Raw genomic sequence first — 21,302 nt, forward strand, 5'->3', positions numbered from 1 at the left:
CTAGTGCTTATAGTTTGATTGTTTGAATTTTGATTGTGTAGTGACAAACTTAGTTTGATGAAAAAAAAACGTGGCTAAATATTTTCGTTCAAGACATTTTTTAGAGTGGTTACTTCTGATTATTTTGATTTTATCATTAAATTTCCAGATCAATTGATTGTGAGAAAGAACAAGTCAACAACATAAACTTCGGTCACCGGTCAGGTTGTATCTTTCCTTGCTAATATATTTGTTTTATTATTTACTTGTTACTATATTTGTTTTATTGATTACTTTTAAATATGTTACCTCAAAAACAACCATCGGTGCCCAAAATAGAAAATGAAAAAAACAAGAACAAGAAATACAGTACAAATATAGGAGCATAAAATTATTATCTCGCCCAGAGCATTAAAATTCATTGGACCGAGCCTGACATTGTGGTTGTTTTAGTTGCTTCCACTATTTTTGTAGATGAGCAACGACCTTGAGTCATTCCAGTAGATTTCTCAGAAATATTTGCATGGCTCGGACCTGAATCGTCATCTCATCTTCTCTTGTATCAGAACAAATATAAGGGTGTTTCTCAATTATGAATGCATAGTGGCAGGCGATCATGTGACCTGTCAATCTTGCATGGAGGCAACAGAATACGCCATCCGTTCTCTCATTTGATGAGTCTCTCAGAACTTCATCCCCAGGCTGAGCATCCCATCCAGATATTGAATGTCATACCATCATAAAACAGAGTTCAGAAGCAATTCTTAAACCAAGGCCTAAGAATAAAATGAGGCACATTAAATTTGTTTAAAATATAACAGCAGCACCTAAAATATAAGCAGCGGCACTAAAAACAATAGAGATAACTAGGGCTGTAACTGAGACGAGACAGATCACAAGCTACTCGAGATCGAATCGATCAAGGCTCGATAAATACTCGGATCGAATGGGCTCGACTCGAGCTCGACTCGAGTTCTTAACGAGCTGAAACAAGCTACTCGATATTCGACTCGAAAAGCTCGTGAGCAGCTCGAAAATATAATATATTAAGATTTTATTTTATTTTATTTTAAAAAAAATTATTAATAATATTAATATTTATGTATTGATTTTTTTAAAATGCAGTAAGATTTCATGTATTTAAGGTTCATGTTCGAGTTTGAGTTTTAGGCTTCATTCGAGTTAAGTTTAAGAATTTTTTTTATTTCGAGCCTTTTCGAGCTGCTCACGAGCTTCAATTCAGAATTTCGAGTTCGAGTCGAACTTGAAAATTTTAAACTCACGAGTTTTCGAGTCGAGCTCCATTTCAAAGTTTTCGAGTCGAGTCGAACTTGAAAATTTTAAGCTCACGAGTTTTCGAGTCGAGCTCCATTTCAAAGTTTTCGAGTCGAGTCGAGCTTAGCAATACTCGAACTCGGCTCGGCTCGTTTACACCCCTAGAGATAACAACTAAATCAAGAACAGTGTCTAACTATCTTATGTTACATAGGTATAGGGTTACAATCCTCCAAGGACCTTCCAAATACATGAAAATATTGAACATGCCCACGTTGAACACATCGTGTGTAATTCTCACACCAAGTAACATAGCCATAAAGTGTCCTCATAGAAACATAACCTGCTAAAACTATCCTTGTAAACCGAAGTTTAGTAGGCTCAAATGAAGGGATAAATGAAACATTTCTTGGGGCATGGAATCGTCCATTCAATGCAAATGTCAAATAGGTGTAGAAATATTCAATTATGTGTTTAGAGTTTGGGAAAATGTTAATTTGTTACATAATACTGTAAAACATGTGAAGTCATCAAAGCGAGGATCTAAGGAAAATTCAACACTTCAAGAAACATGAGCATCTGCGGAAATGTTTAGTCTTGTAATAATGACCTGCAAGAAAGATAAAGCACAAACCTGCTCGGAACCGATGCTTTGAACACCGTTGCCTCCGGTCATTGCATTCACAACAGCTGCCATATCATTGCCGACTATCGAATCATTAAAAGGAACAATAAAATCCTTGTGTGTACTCCGAGAATCAAAGTGGCTAAATCATCATCCCATTCAACCTCAATGAAGTGTGCATATCGGTTTCCATTTGGTGGTCCGATATTATTATTATACATTACTCTACGTAACACATAACCCTAAATCACCAAAAAGAGGTGGAGAAAAATCTGTTGCGGAAGACGACTATCGGATAGAGCAAAATCGCAATTGATAATTTGATAAAATAAAAATAAAGATAAAGAAGACACAAATTTTACGATGAAAACCCCTAAATAATATAGGGTAAAAACCACGGGCAACGGTAGAAGAATTTCAGTATGAGAAAATAGGAATTACAACTTCTTTCGATCTACCAAGGAGAAAACAAGACAATTCTCTCTTGATAAAAAAGAGGAAAACAACTCTCAATAAACTCTCTAGTATTGGGAGAAAGCTAGAATGATTTGGGATGATTTTGAAGCTAAATGAGCTAGGGTATTTATAGTTGAAGCTTAAAGACTAATCTTATAAATATCCTAAATTGCAATGACTAAATTTTTCATTTACCCATTACATAAATTCAATAATTTGGTGGCCAAATTTGCCGTCCAATAATGCTTCCAAATTGCTGCCCCATTATTTCAGCATCCCATGCTTTATTTTTCAACAATCTCCCACTTTAAGATTTGATTGGAACAATCATATCTTCACACAATTTTTTCTACCTTGTACCATTATGTTGCTTATGTCTCTGACAGGCCACAAGAGGATCAACACCAAGTAAACTTATCAGCATTTATCGTCTTTGTCAAGAAATCTGCTATGTTCTCTTTGGTATGTATTTTCTGCATATCTACCGTCCCTTCTTCCACATTATCACGAATGAAATGGTATTGAACTCATCCTTGAATAAAATGATGGATTCCTTACTAGATGCATGGTGTTTTGACTGTCACAAAACAGAGAGACATACTCTTGATTGTGCCCAAGCTCCTCCAATAGCATCTTTAACCAAATTGCTTCTTTATTGGCTTGTGTAGCTGCTACATATTCTGCTTCTGTTGTGGATGTAGCCACAATTGACTGCAATTTTGAAACCCAGCTTACAGCTCCACCAGCAACTTTAAACACATATCATGTAGTAGATTTGCTTTTATCCAAATCCCCTGTATAGTCAAATCTACATACCCATTGATTAGTAAGTTTGATCCTCCGTAACATAATGTAACATTTGAGGTCCCTTTGATGTATCTCAGGATCTCTTTATTGTATTCTAATGCTCTTTTCCTGGATTCGCCATGTACCGATTAACCACTCCCACTGCTTGTGCAATGTCTAGTCTTGTGCATATTATAGCGAACATTAAACTTCCCACTGCTGATGCATACAGTACTCGAGACATCTACATCCTCTCTTCTTCACTGCTAGGACTCATACTGAATGATAATTTGAAGTTAATAGAAAGAGGGGTAGAAATTTGCTTACAATCTTGCATGTTGAATCTTGATAATATATTCTTCAAGTAATTCTTTTGTGAAAGCCAAATCTCCTATTACTTCTGTCTCAGTTAATTTGCATCCTTAGAATCTTGTTTGTTGATCCCAAGTCCTTCATTTCAAATTCCTAGCCAGTTGTGCCTTCAATTCTTCAATATGATCTTTGTTGGGTCCTATAACCAACATGTCATCCACATACAACAGCAATATAACAAAATCGTTATCGCCAGACCTCTTGAAATAAGCACAAGAGTCTGTGTTAAGTCTGTTGTATCCAAGGCACATAATGAAGGAATCAAATCTCTTATACCAACACCTCGGCACCTTCTTTAGATCATACAGAGATTTGTTCAACCTGCAAACCAAGTTCTTCTTTTTTTTTCTTCAAAACCTTTAGGCTAGAGCAAGTAAATTTCTTCTTCAAGATTTCCATGAAGAAAAACTGTTTTAACATCTAGTTGCTCTAGATGTAAGTTCAATGTAGCACACATTGCCAAAACTACTCGAACTGTTGTTAGTCGAACCATAGGAGAAAATATTTCATTGAAATCAATACCTTCTTTTTGAGCATATCCTTTGACCACCAGTCTTGCACAATACCTCTCAACTTGATCGTCACCATTTCGCTTTATTTTGAAGACTCATTTGTTACCAATTGACTTCCTTCCTTGTGTTAGTGGAACAAGTCCCATGTATTATTTTTATGAAGGGCTTCGATTTCTTCTTGCATCGCCATCATCCATAGTGAAGCATCTGAGCTGTTTATTACCTCCTGGTATGTTGATGGCTCACTGTCCTCTATTAAAAGGCAGTATGCAACATTTTCTTCTATAAAATAATCTGAGTTCCAGACGTCTTCTCACATGATCTGATTGACGAGTTGTTGGAGCTTCAGAACTCTCATGTTCTTGTTCATCATGTGCTGGTTCTGCTTCAGAAGAATCTCCTTGTTCAACCTCATTGTCCACATATATCTGTGTAGTCTCTGACTTTTCAGCACTATCATCGTCTTCTTTTCTTTGTAGTTTATCTTCTACAAAGATAACATCCCTGCTAATGATCACTTTGCGGGCAGTGGGATCGTACAAGCGATACCCCTTTACTCCATCAGCATATCCCAAGAATTTGCATTTCCTGGATTTTGGATCCAGCTTTGAGATTTCTTGGGAGTTGTGCATCACATACACAATACTTCCAAATATATGGAGGTTTGAATAATCAGATGGTTTACCAGTCCACATCTCCATTGGTGTCTTCAGCTCTATTGCAGTTGATGAAGCTCGATTCACCAAATAACAGGCGGTATTGACTGCTTCTACCCAAAATGATTTTTCTAGGTATGCATCCCTCAACATTGCTCTTGTTCTTTCTAACAAGGTTCTGTTCATCCGCTCTGCCACTCCATTTTGTTGAGGAGTGTTCGCCACTGTGAACTGTCTTTTGATGCCTTCTTTCCTATAAAAGTCGTCAAATTCTTCACTTGCGTATTCTCCTCTATTATCTGTTCTGAAGCACTTGATCTTATTTCCAGAATCAAGTTCCACCCACACTTTGAAGTTTTTGAAAGTTGAAAACACATATGACTTCTTCTTAATAGGGTACACCCAACATCTCCTGGAGTAGTTATCAATAAATGAGACAAAGTATTTTGCTCCACCTAGGGATGTAAATGGTTCTTGCCATACATCAGAGTGAACCAATTCTAGAACACTTTTACCTCTAGAATTTGACGCATTGAATTTCAACCGATGCTGCATACTTGTTATGCACTGCTCACACAAAGTAAGCGATACATTTATTAAGCCTAGAAGTAGCTTTTGCTCCACAAGGACTTTCATTCCTTGTTCTGACATGTGTCCAAGTTTCTGATGCCATAGCATTGCAGAATTTGAACTACATAAGGCAACAGAGGCTTCTACTTCTAGCAAAGTCTCTCCCTTCAGTATGTACAAATTTACTGCTATCTTTTCGCCTTTCATCACCACAAGCGCTCCACGAAACACCTTCATGATTCCTTTTCGTGTTTCAATCTTGCTTGCATTATTATCTAACGCTCCATAGGATAATAATTTTTTCTTCAGGCCTTTCACGTGTCGCATATCTCGAACAATTTTAATTGTTCCATCATACATCTTCAATTTGATGGTTCCCACGCCAATGATCTCTAAGGCATGATCATTGCAACTATGCAGAGATCTTCCTAAGACAGGTTCATAATGATGGAACCATTCTCTTCTTGTGGTCATGTAATATGTTGCTCCCGAATCAATGAGCCATATATCTGCATATCTCTTTCTACCTTCCACGGTGGATGACGCTTCACAGCATAGAGCATCTCCATCATTTGAAGTGTTTGCGGTATTACCTTGTGGATTGGAGTTTTTATTTAGACTCCAACAATCCTTCTTCAAGTGACCCTTCTTTCCACAGTTGTAGCACTTTAAATTCTTCTTGCTTCTCAACTTTGATCTATCATGTTTGTGACTGCTATTTTGGCCACATTCCATTGATCTCCCTCTCATCATTGTCAATGCTTCTGCTTGTTGTAGATTTACTTGTCTGTCTTCCTTGTTCTTGCGCCAATTTTCTTCTTGTAGAATAGCAGATGCAATGCCATTGAAGACTAGACTGGTGACATTATTGTTTATCAAGTTGATGATGAGTTGATCATACGAATCAAGTAGACTTTGAAGTAAAAGTTCAGCACGTTATTATTCTCCTATTTTACAGCTTAAGGATGTAAGCTGAGAAAATAAAGTGTTCAGTGTATTTAAGTGCTCCGTCACTGAAGTAGATTCTGGCATACGGAGAGTGTACAATTTTTTCTTAAGGAAAATTTTATTGTGCAGTGATGTGGCCTCATACAGTTTGGTGAGATGAACTCATATCTCCTTAGTTGTCTTCTTCTCCTCGATGCTTGACAATACTTCATCTGTTAATGCTAGATGAAAGTTTGCCATAGCATTCCCGTCCAATTCAATCCATTTGTTGTCATCTGCGAAATCTACCGTCCTTTCACTGATAGTTGCTAGACAACCGTCTTTCCTCAGGATGACATTCATCTTCAATTTCTACAATGAGAAATTTCTCCCATTGAATTTTTCAATATCAAATTTTGTTGCCATAGCTTCTATTATGGATAGCTCACACTATTTCACTATCGTGAAAATTCTCTGGAACCTTCAAAGAATGGGTAATACCTTCTTACTTTCTTATGTTGGATGATCCACCTTTTGGTGGCAACCACAAAGACAATAAGCATATATTACACACTCAAATCTGGCTCTGATACCAATTGTTGAGGAAGACGACTATCGGATAGAGCAAAATCGCAACTGATAATTTAATAAAATAAAAATAAATATAAAGAAGACAGAAATTTTACGTGGAAAACCCCTAAATATTATAGGATAAAAACCACGGGCAATGGTATAAGAATTTCACTATGAGAAAATAGGAATTACAACTTCTCTCGATCTACCAAGGAGAAAACAATGACAATTCTCTCTTGATAAAAAAAGAGAAAACAACTCTCAAGAAACTCTCTAGTATTGGGAGAAAGCTAGAATGATTTGGGATGATTTTGAAGCTAAATGAGCTAGGGTATTTATAGTTGAAGCTTAAAGACTAGTCTTATAAATACCCTAAATTGCAATGACTAAATTTTTCATTTACCCATTACATAAATTCAACAATTTAGTGGCCAAATTTGACCAAATTTGTCGTCCAATAATGCTTCCTAATTGCTGCCCCATTATTTCAACCGCTCATGCTTTATTTTTCAACAAAATCTTATTAGTTTCTGATAGTAAGATCGAACATTTTGATCGTAGAGAAAATTGTTGGGCTTCTAAACATAAGGTTTTAAAATAGTAATAAACTATAAGAAAAGAGAACACTAATAACTCTTACTCTTTTTTGTGATTAAGGCTTATGTGCTGGTATGTAGAGTAATTCACAAAAATAATATCGAACTTAGGGGTGTTAACGAGCTGAGTCGAGCTCGAGTATTGTTGAGCTCGACTCGAACTCGAAAACTATAAGAGTAAGCTCGACTCGACTCGAAAACTCACGAGCCTAAAATTTTCAAACTTGACTCGAACTCGAAAGATAATATTAAAACTCGACTCGAACTCGAAAAGGCTCAAACTCAAAATAAATTCAAGAGCTCGACTGAAGCTCGAAACTCAAGCTCGATTGGAGGTCGATTTTAAGCTCGATTCAAGCTCATTCTAAGCTCGATTCAAGCTCATTCTAAGCTCGATTCAAGCTCGACGGGTTTTATTTTCTTTTGTTGAAACCCATCCCCCTTTTATAAACTAGACTTTACCCCTTATTCCCCAAGAACCACCGATGTGGGATATAACTCACATGACAAACTTCCTCCTCTTCTTCTCTCCCGAAACTCAACAGCTCTGCAGTGTCTGTTTTCTCTGCCCCTTTACATCCAACATCATCTTTGGTATCCCCTCAGCCACTACCATCTGTGATTCCTACTCTGTCCGAACAGTCAATTCTTCCTACACAACCACCACAATCTTCAACTCCAGAGATTACTGTTCTTAAAAATGAGTAATTTTACTACTTTTACATATATTAGTCTTGTTAAAATTGTTGTTGAATAACTAATCTTAGCTACCAGAACTTTGTCTTATATGTATATATATATTCTTTGTTTATAACAGGATTATAGAAAATGGATTATTCAAGCAGGATTGGCGATCAAGGAAGACGATCCAAATATTTCAATATGTTCTGCTTAAATGGGCATTTGCACTTATTATAGGGCTCTTCATTGGACTAGTTGGGATATTTAACAATATAGCAGTTGAGAATATCTCTGGGTTCATGCTGCTAATGACCACGGGACTCATGCTGAAGCACCGGTAAGCCAACTTTACTATTGCTGCAAACTATTCTCTAGTTTTCTTCATGAGTTCAAATTCATAAATTGCATATAATCTTTAATGTCTAGCAATTATTTCAGATCCGCACTTCTATATTTTCTTGTGTAATGAAATTGTTGAAATCTTCTAGTTTTGTCATTTTAGTTTCAATTAACGTCGACAAATGATCTAGTGCAGATACTACAAGGCTTTTGCAGCACTTGCTGGCTGCAATTTAGCTCTGGCAGCAGCAGCTGCAGCACTTTGTGCTTATATTGCTCCAGCAGCAGTAGGTTCTGGTATTCCTGAGGTGAAAGCCTATCTCAACGATGTAGATGCTCATTCAATACTGGCTCCAAGTACTCTCTTTGTAAAGGTGAATGGCATTGGCAGCTTAAACATATTTAGCAATCTTCTTTTGCTTGTTATCTTTACCCTTGCCTCTTGTTTAAGAAATATGGGTTAACTGCAGCTTTAGTACCTAAAGTCCCTAAGATATCTGAAATTGACTTTAACTTTAACCTTATTTAAGAATTGGTCACTGAACAAAAATTAGAAATTTAAGTATATTTCCCCAAATTTTAGAGTTTTCAATTTGGGGTGTTACTAGCTAAATTAAGATGCGAGAAAATATTATCATACTCATAATGACGAGTATATTAGAGTATAATAAATGTAATTCTTCTATGTAATGTGTTTATTATGTATAGAATTCGTCGTAATGTCGATGAAGTTTTAAGAAATAAAATATTATATGAAATGTATTTCAAGTATATTTTTTAAAATATTAATAATTTTGTAACAAAAGGAAATGTTGTTTTCCATAAAGGTTTTGAGTTTAAATAAATGTATCTGTAGGATGTGTGAACATTGTTAATTGATTAAGAAAATTTTAAACATACATTACTTTATAACTATCCCAAATTCTACTTCTATTCTAAAACGCTTTAATTGTTTATAATTATGTATATCATAATCCTATCATGTATTTACCTCGACTATTCATATGATTCAAACTCGTCATTTTTTATCAAAAAATTGGTGATTGTATGATATTGATGATAACCTGTTGACTAGGGTATGATAAAATATGATCTCATCGTTTTAGTTGTATTTGTACATCAAATCTCCGTTTACATTATGTCGTCGAGTCAGTTCTTGAAATATTATGTTGGTGAGTCAGTGCTTGAAATCAATGACGGTGTCGATAGTCATCATTAAGATATGATAAAATCATGTCTCAATCAGCAAGTTGTGTATATTTATTTTGCATGTTGATATGTTTATGTATAAGTATGCGAATGATTTATTTAGGAGTCACATAACATCATTTTCTATAATTTGTATGTTACATTCATGTGCATAACTTAATCCCTATCACATAATTGGATTTAGGGTTTACGGTTTAGGATTTAGGATTTAGAGTTCATTACAAATACATTAATTAATCGACTTGGTACCGATTTATGAGGTAAGTACAGTATAATATCTTGATATTAAATGTGATGCAATAGCTAGCATACATAAAAACTTAATCCATAAATATCAATACTAGAAGGCATGAACAAGAGATCATCATTCATCATTAGCATCAATTAAAACAGTTCCAAATCTGCAATGCTTCAATCCTTTCCAATTCTTTTTCAATGAGTCGGTACTCATGCATAACCCAATTAGTCCGCAATCCTTCCGGAGCTTTCCCAGTATGGAAGACTAACGTCTTCTTCATCGCAATAAGTTGTGAATTGTGACGGACCTCTTGGTCCTTACCAAATCTAACATTATCTCTTTAATTTAAGTAATTATATTCCTAAATTAAGAGATAATTTCATCCTTTTGAATCTTTCTATAAACTTTCAAAGAATGGGCCAGGTCTGATATGAGCAAAGTCGATGTAATTTAGTCTAGATCTGAGGGAGCTCAACTATAAATAGGAGCTTCACCTCCTTATTTTGTATCAAGTCACTCAACTCATTCTCTCTTAAGTGTAGTACAACTCAACATTTACTCTAAGCTTTTCTCTTGCCTTGTCGCTTTGTTTCTTTTACTTTAACTTTTTTTAATCTTTGTTTCTTTCCGACTTAGCTTCTCAAAAGCTTCATTCCTTGTTTCTTAGCTTTGAATCTCGTCCCTAAGCCGTTGAGCTTTTGTTCTTAAGCCGTTGTGCTTTGTTGCCAAGCCTATGGGCTTTGTTCGTCGTGGCTAAATTAGCCCCAACAGCGCTGTCATCTCCACAAAGTTATTCAAGTCTTGGTGGCATGTTTAGCCCTAAGTGCATTAAACTTTCGCATCCTTTGCTAAACTTAAATGGTTTGATCGTCGCTTAGTGAGTTGGAGCTCATAATGACGTGTTTAAGATCGATTTAGGCGCCAATTCTTCCTAGAAAGTGTCTAAAGCTGCACGATCACCTAGTCGAAACTCTAGTGCCGTGACAAGTCGCCTTCCAATATCCTTGGTTCATAGACGTATTCATTCTTCCCCATTCACATACTTTTTATCCAATGAACTGAAGAAATACCATTTTTGGTCTCTGGTTTTCATTCTTGACTTGTCTGAGAAACATCCACCAACAATATACTATAGCAGCATAAATTGAAAATAAACTAAAACTGCCATGACCCGGAATAATGGTAATAGAAAAGTTATTAGACAGGCCAAAAAAAAAATATAAACCAATATTTTCATAGGTTTTTCCTTGATTATTAAATTTTTAATATAATTCTAATATTATATGTATGTGTGTGTGTGTAAATTTCAAATAATGATGTATTAGCCAAGTAGATAAAAACTCAAAAAGTAAGAGTGATAGGTGGTGTTTGTTTTTGAAGAGGTAAAAGGTCTACAGTCTGCGGACCACATCTGCAGACATCTGCAGCAGAAGAGGTGGACCAAAAGTCTGAAGTCTGCAAGAAGAAGACTGTTTGTTTTTTAACGTCTGCAGACTACTAAAATAAACTGAAATATAAAATAAACTGATTTTTTAAATTTAAAAGAGTTTTGCAATACTGAAATTTAAATAATTTTAGTTTTATAATATTGAAATTAAAATAATCCATACAACTACAATAATAAATTTTTTAAAATAAATCAATTTATATTTTAAAATAAATCAATCCATATTTTAAAATAAATCAATCCATATTTTAAAATAAAATTTTACATATTTTAAAATAAATCAATCCATATTTTAAAATAAAATTTTACATATTTTAAAATAAATCAATCCATATTTTAAAATAAAATTTTACATATTTTAAAATAAATCAATCCATATTTTAAAATAAATCAATCCATATTTTAAAATAAATCAATTCATATTTTAAAATAAATCAATCCATATTTTAAAATAAAATTGTCCATATTTTAAAATAAATCAATCCATATTTTAAAATAAATCAATCCATATTTTAAAATAAAATTTTTCATATTTTAAAATAAATCAATTCATATTTTAAAATAAATTTTTTCATATTTTAAAATAAATCAATCCATATTTTAAAATAAACCAATCTATATTTTAAAATAAATCAATCCATATTTTAAAATAAATTTTTCCATATTTTAAAATAAATCAATCCATATTTTAAAATAAATCAATCTATATAAATTTTAAAATAGATTTTAATGATTTTAATTTTCCCGCGGACCTTTGAAGACATAAAACCATGTTTGTACCAATAAGAGCTCGCGTAGACGTTTGAAGAGCTTATGTCTTCTAAAAAAAACGGTCTGCGAAGCCTAATGTTTGCGCGTGGTCTGAGCGGCACAGACATAAGAGGTTCGAAGATGTTGCACATTAAAAACAAACTAAGCCATAATGTCAAATTTTCAGTTCAAAAATCTCCCAAAAAGAAGTATTTTCAGAACTAGACTATACAAAAAATAATAATAAAATTGAATATAGACTTCTAATTTAAAAGCCCATTTAAATAAATGTAAAACTAAAATTAAAATTTCAATCTGAAAGATTCCAAGTACCTGACGGGCTTGCTCAGAGCTTTCCTTTTCAAATACTCCCTCCGTCCTATAATTTATGCCAAGTTGGCAAAACATAAAGTTTTAGAAAAACAGTTTGACCATATGTAAAGTTATATGGAATGAGAGAAATGACAAAATTATTCCTAAGAAGTGATTGATAGTTTAGGCAAATTTATTTTGATAGATGTAAAAAAGTAGAACATAAAAGTTTAAAAAATAAAATATTAGTGTTGTTGTTTTTGATTTTTCTAATTAGACATTTTAAATGAAACAATTTTAAAAAACAAAATAGAAAATTTTAATGGGACAAAGTGAGTAATAGCTAACCAACTCTTCATCTGTTGGGTGGAATCTAAACCCATGTGTAAAGCAGTCGTCTTACCACCACCGTCATTGTCGCCACTGTTGATCCTAGATCTGCAACAAAAGAAATTTCATGATCGATAGAGATAATAGTTTGGGAAAACGAAAATACAAAATAGGACCTTTTCGTGGGCGATAAAAAGAGTTGAAATCAAGAAACAAACATCAAGTTTTCTTGATTGATGAAGATATTATAATTAAAATATCATATCAAATCATTAAAAAAATATTAGTTATAGAAGCATATTTGAATCAATCGATAATCAAAATCTTTGAATCTTTGTGTTCCTCCTCTATCGAAATTCATCATGAATAGTCTAGAATTCACACCAAGGAAGGGGATACATTGAATCTTGAAATAATGAGTGCTCAAATTATGATCAACATTCTACAGTCGAGAATCAATTCTCTTAGGAATGGACACGAGAATCTAAAGAGGAGCAACCATGACCGTAGCACGGGGAGCCCTAGGTATTTTTCCAGATGGATTTCTTTATGATGTTAGTGATAGACTAAAAAATACTTTTAGGGTGTCTGTCTACACGTATATACTAACAACAATGTAACAGGATTGAGAAAAAAATAAAACTTTTTAAATGCACATCAATAAAATAATGGGTAAATTACACTAATAATTACTGAATTCTACTCTCTCTCTTATTTCACTCATTGTACTTTAAATTCGTTCAATTTGTTCACTGAATTTAATATAATTAGCATTTTTAGTCACTCAGTTGTTAAATATTTAACGGCGTTAAAACAACGTCGTTTTATAAAAACAAAATTTTCACCAAAACAACATCACTTTGCATCTATATAACAACTCATTTATAATGACGTTTAGTGAGAAAACGACTGAGTGACCAAAAATACTAATTGTGTTAAATTCAGTGAGAAAATTAAACGGATTTAAAGTATACTGAGAGAAATAAGAGAGATAGTAAAGTTTAATGATGATTGGTATAATTTACTCTAAAATAAATAATTATTTGTAGAAAATTTAAATTTCAAGACATCATTTATCTACTCTTACAAATATTTATTTATTTAACAACTGAAAACCATTGTTAGTGGGCTTAGGTAGGCGAGAGGGGGTGGTCATCCACCTAAAAATTTAAAATTATTATATATTTTAAAACTTTTTATGTATTTCATATTAAAAATCTATTTTCGCCCCTTAATATAAAATATTGTGTCCGTTCTTACTCTTAACCATTTGACAATGAACACTCAATCACTATTGTTGCACTTGTTGGTGCTCGAACCCGAGATCTTTAAGAATAACAATCATTCCTTTAACTACTGAAGTAATTTAGTTTATGCACGAATGTTTTAAAATGTACTAAGATCCACTGAAAATAAATGGAGAATGATTATTTTTTCTTTTCTAACACTTATTAAGTATTTGTAACAGCCTAAATTCTAGGCTAATAGTTTCGGATCTACCCGAGAGGAAAGTGGACCTCGTGAAATTTATAAATTAAGTTGTTGGGCGTAATTGGGTTGAATTTGGGGACAATTAGTCATAAAAAGGGGATTTTTAAATATTAGATATATGCAGAGGACTAAAAGTGTAATTTTATCGTTGAAGGAAAACATGCTGATTTTGGGGGTTTTATTTGTGGTTGGACGTAGGTTTTTGATAGCAAAAAGCTATATCTTTATTTTCTTCATTTTCTCTTCTTCCCTCATTCTACAAGTTCCATAGATCAAAAGGGAATGTAATATCATTTTTCTTCACTTCATTATACTTCAAATTCGTCCTCAATCCTTCCTATAATCTTTTTGTGTTAAAGGAGTCTTAGGTTTATTGTTTGGCTAGAAAAAAGGGGGAAATCAACCAAGTCAAAAAGAAAAGTGTTTAATAGCTAAAAGGGCTTCATTTCGGGATTCAATCATCGAGGTAGTGTATTTATAATCCTTTGAAGAATTAAGCTTTCATAAATTTCAAGTATTTGCTAAGATTTGGTGATTTAAATATTTTAGGGTTTATATTTGGTTTCTCAAGCAAATCATATTTTAGGTGTTAATAACATGTTTCTATGATACCTTAAAATCCTAAACAACTTACTAAAGCTTAAAAATAAAGTTTAGAAACCAAACCAAGTCATTTGGAATGATTTTTGAGTGTTTTCAAGCCTAAATAAACCATTTCAAGGTTCGATTATCGATAATGGGATGAACAATATCGATACTGGTTAAATTGGGGCAAAAAATTAGGGATTTTGGCTGGAAGTTCGATATTTCCAAGGGGAGTATCAATACTGTAGGGATACTGCCCCTGCATTATTGATACTCATGGTGACAGTATCGATACTAAGGCCCCATTTTTACAACATAACATATTTTTTGTACTGATACTCATAAGGGTATCGATACTTGACCCTAGGGTATAGATACTACAAGTAGAGTATCAATAATACTCACATTGGATGGTCAGATTTGACCTATTTAAGGTAAGTAAGAGCTAAGACGATTTGTAATAATAAGACTTAGTCTGTGAGAGACCTAAATGACCAAGCATATATAGAAACACTCGAAGAGCATGTTACATCGAGTGTAACCATATTAAGTGTAATACGTTGAAGTATCTTCAATCAAAGATGTATACGGATAGTTAGAATCTAGGATCGTTACAGGATACATTTGATAAGCGGTACGATGGTTATGACAGATTTAGTGCTAACGAAAAGCATGAGCTTCAAGAATGTTTGTGAACCCAGGAAAAGTAATTCGTCTTTTCCAAATCAAGAGGTTTTGAATGAAAGTATAATAAGTTCGAATAGATTACCATTACTTAGAAATGAACCCAAGCCAGATATCAAACTAACTAATTCCTCAAATAATGTGTAAGCCTTCGCATAACGTTCTAAATGAGAAGACGAGCGAGATGGCAGTTAGAGTGACGTTGACTTCACTTTAGAGAGTCTAGCTATGTTAAAGTATACCCAAGTTACCTTAGTTTCCCTAGTGGGGCATTACCAGTGCGCGAGGTACTTTAGGGGTTAACTAGGGTGCGAGGACCAAACACTTACGAGTATTGGGTTAACGATATCAGTATTATGTGGCATGTGGGCCTTAGATATGCATGGGTAGTTATGTCAGTTCAGTTTAGGTTGGTAAGCTTCTAAATGTAAATTCCTCTAACCACACCACTAGACCTACCTCATGTTTGTGTCAATCATGCATGTAAAGGCCCATCAGTTTAGTACATTAGATATGTTAAAGCTTGGCTTGAAAGCTATGTGAGACTGAGAAAATGCTTCAGTTAGACGGGAATTGTACCGATGCTATGTAACAATGAGTTCCCCTCCGTTATATACCTGATGGTTATGTGAAGACCAATAGATCATTTTATATGTTTTATGGAAATTACGCCATGCTATGTGACACCGAGGTTCCCTCAGGTAACTAGTGTCTGATGGCTATGTGATACCAGATGCTAGTTGGGTTTGCATTAAGATACTACACATTATGTTAGGGTACATTCAGTTTGCATTATGGTAAAACGTATCAATACAAGCATTAGTGTAACATCCCAAAAACCATGTAGTGACTAAATTTTAGATTTTGGAACTTTAGGTCTAATTTCAAAAAATTCAAAAAGTTCAGGGATTTATTTGGAAATTAATTAAGTAAGATTGATTAGTAAATAATGGAAGATGGAGGGGAATTATTGTTATTTAACAAGTGAATGAATTAAAAAATCTGGGTTATTTATCCAAGTGGATGTGAGGAGAAGGAATATCAAACTTCTCTAGACTCTCTTCATCTTTTCATTCTTCTTCCCGTGAGCTCCATAGCAAGGTAAGAATTTTTCTAATGGATTATTCCTTGTACTTTATTGATGTTTTTTATCCTTGAGGTGTTAAGAAAGATTAAGGAAAGCTTAAGATGATCTAAAACTAAAAGATGGATAAGTTATGAGTGAATTAGTAAATGTGGTTGTTAAGTGAATTTGTGGAAAAGAATGAGTTAAGGAATTTTGAAGAAATATTTGACTTGTCATAAGTTGAGATAAGAAGTATCAAGTGTTAGAAATGAGTTTAGAACACATTGAAAGTTTAGTAAAATTCTTAAATTCAAGAATTATAGTGAGATACTGAAGATGATGAGGTGTTATATTGTTAAAAGATGGTTTAAGTATGTATAGTTGAGTTTAATAGCATGAAGAGAATTAAATAAGTAGAGTTTGGGGTAAAGTGTTGGAATTTTCGGTTTTAATAAATATATTATGGGTTAGTAGTATCGGTACTGGTTGATTGAGTATCGATACTACAAGGCATATTTTGGGATAATTATGTGTAGGGTATCGATGATGCATGAACAATATCGATACCATAAGGAAGAAGAGTGATAGATCTTCGTTAGGTATCAATATTGAAGTGATAGTATTGATATTAGAGGTATCGATACCAATAAGGAGGTATCGATACCATTCTTGATATGAAATTACAGAATCCAAAATGGGTATCGATATCGTGGAAGGGTATCGATACTACAAGCATGAAGGTATCAGTACTGTAATTGTATTACCGATACTACGTAAATTGGAAAATAGGAAATTAGTGCTTTGTTTAGTTTATATTAGTAAGAATTTTTTTGAATAATTCAAATTCTGATATTTATTGGATTGTGTATTCGTGTAGATATCGATCAAAAGCAAAGTCTCGACAAGTCGACAAAGTAAGATTTACTAAGAGAGCGATAAGAGATTTGTATCGACTAGTGAGACCAAGGTGAGTACATAATATTAAGTATAGGTGATGTTAGGGAATTAAGACTTGTGATGAGTCTAATTCCGATATTAGATAACATGAGTATATGTATATGACTAGATGGTAAGTGCATCTCTATATGTGATCTATGTGAATGCATGCATGTGCGATAAATTATGTGACTATGAGCTATGTGTGACAATAAGTTATATGATTATATGATCATAAGAGATAAGACATATGATAAGAGATATGCGAAAGTGATCTATGTGATTATATGTTTATATGAATACAAGAATATGCGATATGATATATATATATATATATATATATATATATATATGATAATGAGATATGAGATTCTATGAGTTTATATGCCCATGTGATATGAATGTGAAAATATGTGATAAACATAACTGATAATGCCCATGATATGAGATATGATAGCTAGGGGTATAGTTGGCATGCCAAGAGTCGAGGGTTCTATGTGGTCCTTCGGGATATATATGTAATCCTTTGGAACATATATGTAGTTCTTCGAGACACATATTTGGTCTTTGGAATATATATGTGATCCTTAAGGACTGGTCCGTCGGGACATCTATGTGGTCATTCGGGACAAATTCTATGTGCCCCTACACTATAGCAAAAATAGTTTTTTGCAGTGTTTTTCTTTACCTATAACGGCATTTTTTAGCGCCGCTAAAAACACTTGCGGCGATATTACAAATGCCGCAAAAAGCGCCGCTAAAGTTTGCGGCGTTTGTGGTCAAAAAATGCCGTAATATGTAACGATGATTTGATATTTAGCGGCGTTTTTCCAAAAAATGCTACAATAAGTGTTGAGGTTTAGCAGCGTTTTTCCACAAACGTCGCAATAGGTATTAAGATTTCACGGCATTTTTTTAACAAACAACGCAATAAGTTTTTATATTTAGTGGCGTTTCTCTCACAAATGTTGCAATAGCCGCAATAGGTATGTTCTTTAACGGTGTTTATTCACACAAACACCGCAATAGTTATGTTCTTTAACGACGTTTTTGAAACAAACACCGTAAAATGCTTATGTATATAACAACATTTATGGATACAGACGCCGCTAAATATATGGTATATAACGGCATATTTTGGTACAAATACTGCTAAAGAAGATATAATTTAAAAAATTTAAATATTTTATTCGATTACCCTAAATCTATTTTCTTTAACCTGTTCCAATAATCCAACAAACATGACATCAATAACATCTAACTCTATATCCATAAATCAAATCCAATATAATAAATAAAAGTTTTCATTAACGTTACATCAGTTTAGTTAAACAAGGTTCAGTAACATTAACAGAATGCTACAACATAAATGAGACTATGATGGTGGATTATGAGATTACATTTTATGTAACATCTGCATCATATCATTGAGTCGTTTTTCAAATTCTTCACATCTCTGCTGATATGATGCTTCTCTCTGTGATGCCGCTGCTTCTCTCGCTCTCTCTCAGCTTCCCTTGCTTCATTTTAAGCTTTCATGTTAGCCATTTGTTGATCCATCTCAATCAACTTTTGTTTCAAACAAATAACTTCTAATTGGGAAGATTGAGACTATGATGACATGTACTGTGATGAGCTGGATCCAAAATATTTGGTGGGAGTAACGAACAATCCTTGACAGTGCACCCGACCCTATTTTTGAGGACCCAAAACGTCATTAATAGCTTGGTTTTCAATGTCATCATCATTAACAAGACCTTGACTCGAAGCAGTAGCATGATACTCCGCCCTTTTCTCCCTTAATTTTTCCTTAAAATGAAGTGAATAATTAATTCAAATAAAAAATGTTATGGTACTGATATAAATAAAGTCAGGAAAAATTAAAACCTCTATCTAATAAACGTACCATAATTTCTACAGCTTCAGTAGTCATAAGAGTGCCATCCTTCCTTGTATGTGTCATGTCGAACAGTTGGATTCGGCCAACTTTAGAACTAGATGTATTTTCCTACAATGTACCATAATATAATTACATTGAGTTAGTATGTACATGGAATACAAATAACTATATCAATAATGTATAATACCTCCTCATTGACTATACAGGCAAAGCTCTTCGATCCAGCCGTATGCGTAAACTTTTGTTGTTGCCTGCTAGCAACACCAACATGCTCTCGGTCCTACAATGTCAAACAACCAGTTTTAATGATGATTTATAATTCGTTAAAATTATTTTTGAAAAAGACATCATACCTGTCCTTTTTGTGAACTCCAAAATCTGACTGCATCTTCCTATTGGTATATGAGCATTCCAGGTGGGACTGTTTGTAGTTTCTCTTCAAGGCTCAAATCATTCTTGAAGTATTTCTTCTTTAATGAGCTATTTTGATCTCTCCATTTCTTCCCTAACGCTTGCTTCATATAATCGTCAGAGACTTCTAAAGAAAATTTCTCTTGTACAACAAATAAGTGTTCAACGTAAGTATAAATTAGTATTGAATTGTTCTAGAGTATCTATTATAATGACATTATTACCTTAACAAAATCTAACGCCTGATTTTTGTTACTATTAGGCATGTCTCGCCATGACTCATAATTGATCGGTAACAGATTCGCATTACGTCCAACTATGTCTAAGTAACCAGCTAGAAGACGTGCTTCTGGGCCAATAAGTTAACCGGGATCGTTTCTTGAAACTTTGACACGGTTCCCAGGAGGAAGTTGGTATAATTCCTTCAACGTTGTACATCCTCTACTCTTGTGCGTTCCACTATTTTCAACTATATAAAGAATTAGTAAATGTAAGCTTTGAAAATGAACAAACTAATAAATAAAGTTTTGAAGATTACCTTGAATTTATACATCTTCTTCAACAGTTTCAGGAACTTTGAAAGACTCAATTGCATTCGATTCCTTTTTATTTCTTTGTTCATGGTCTTCAGAACCTCGAACAATCTGCAAATCACTGATTTTTCTCCTCGGCATGATATCTATAATAAACAAACATTTGTAATAAGAAAACGAATTAATTATTAAATAATTGAAAGACAACATCTTAAAAGTTATAACATTATAAATAAATAAATAAAGATATAAAAGTGTACAACATTCTTATGTAATGTCAGTTGTCATAAATATCTTCATCAACATCCTCCCGAACCCATTGAAATTGTGTTGTATTAGTGATAGTTTCATCTAAGTTTTCTGGTAGTAGAGGTAAACATTTTGATCTTGTTTCAATGTCATCTCTACTTCCATCCCCGATGTCTATCAAGTCTCTGGGAGTATTACAGAGCACAACATACCAACCGTCATCCATTGGATCGTGACAGTAAAATACTTGTTTCACTTGAGAAGAAAATACATATGGTTCATCCATCAATCATTGACCAATGTGAATTAATCGAGAGAAATTCACCATTGTGAACCTGAATTTATCTATTTTTATGCATCTAATATGTGATAATCATGTGACTTTAAACCATAAAGTCTTCGATCTTTAACACTGACACATCGAGAAATGTTTGATGCATACCCATCTGGGACCTTTATATCCTTCAACATCGTGCAAAATACTTCTTTTTCTTTCTTCGAAAGAGAAAAAATAGAAGGCGACAAGAAATATCTTCCATTCAGATGTAATTGCGGATGAAGATCATGTCGAATTCCCATTTCCACTAAGTCAAGTAAACTCTTAAGATTATCTTTAGATTTTTTGCCATCATTCAGAATGGTCCCAATAATATTCTCACAAACATTCTTCTCAATATGCATTACATCAAGATTATGTCTCAAAATCAGCTTCTTCCAATAAGGAAACTCGAAGAATATAATCCTCTTTTTCCACAAGTCTACCTCATTTGGATCATCCTCTTCATCAGACTCATCATCACTCTGTTCATCAACT

At 33.6% G+C, this 21,302-nt stretch overlaps 1 pseudogene; it reads right to left on the reverse strand.

Moving 5' to 3' along the window:
* Positions 1-397: 397 nt before the first annotated feature.
* On the reverse strand, positions 398-20,380 carry LOC120118827 (annotated as a pseudogene).
* Between the last annotated feature and the right edge of the window lie 922 nt (positions 20,381-21,302).

Source organism: Hibiscus syriacus, unplaced genomic scaffold (genome assembly GCF_006381635.1).
Source record: "Hibiscus syriacus cultivar Baekdansim isolate YM2019G1 unplaced genomic scaffold, ASM638163v2 tig00110328_pilon, whole genome shotgun sequence".
Classification (NCBI taxonomy): Eukaryota; Viridiplantae; Streptophyta; class Magnoliopsida; order Malvales; family Malvaceae; genus Hibiscus; species Hibiscus syriacus.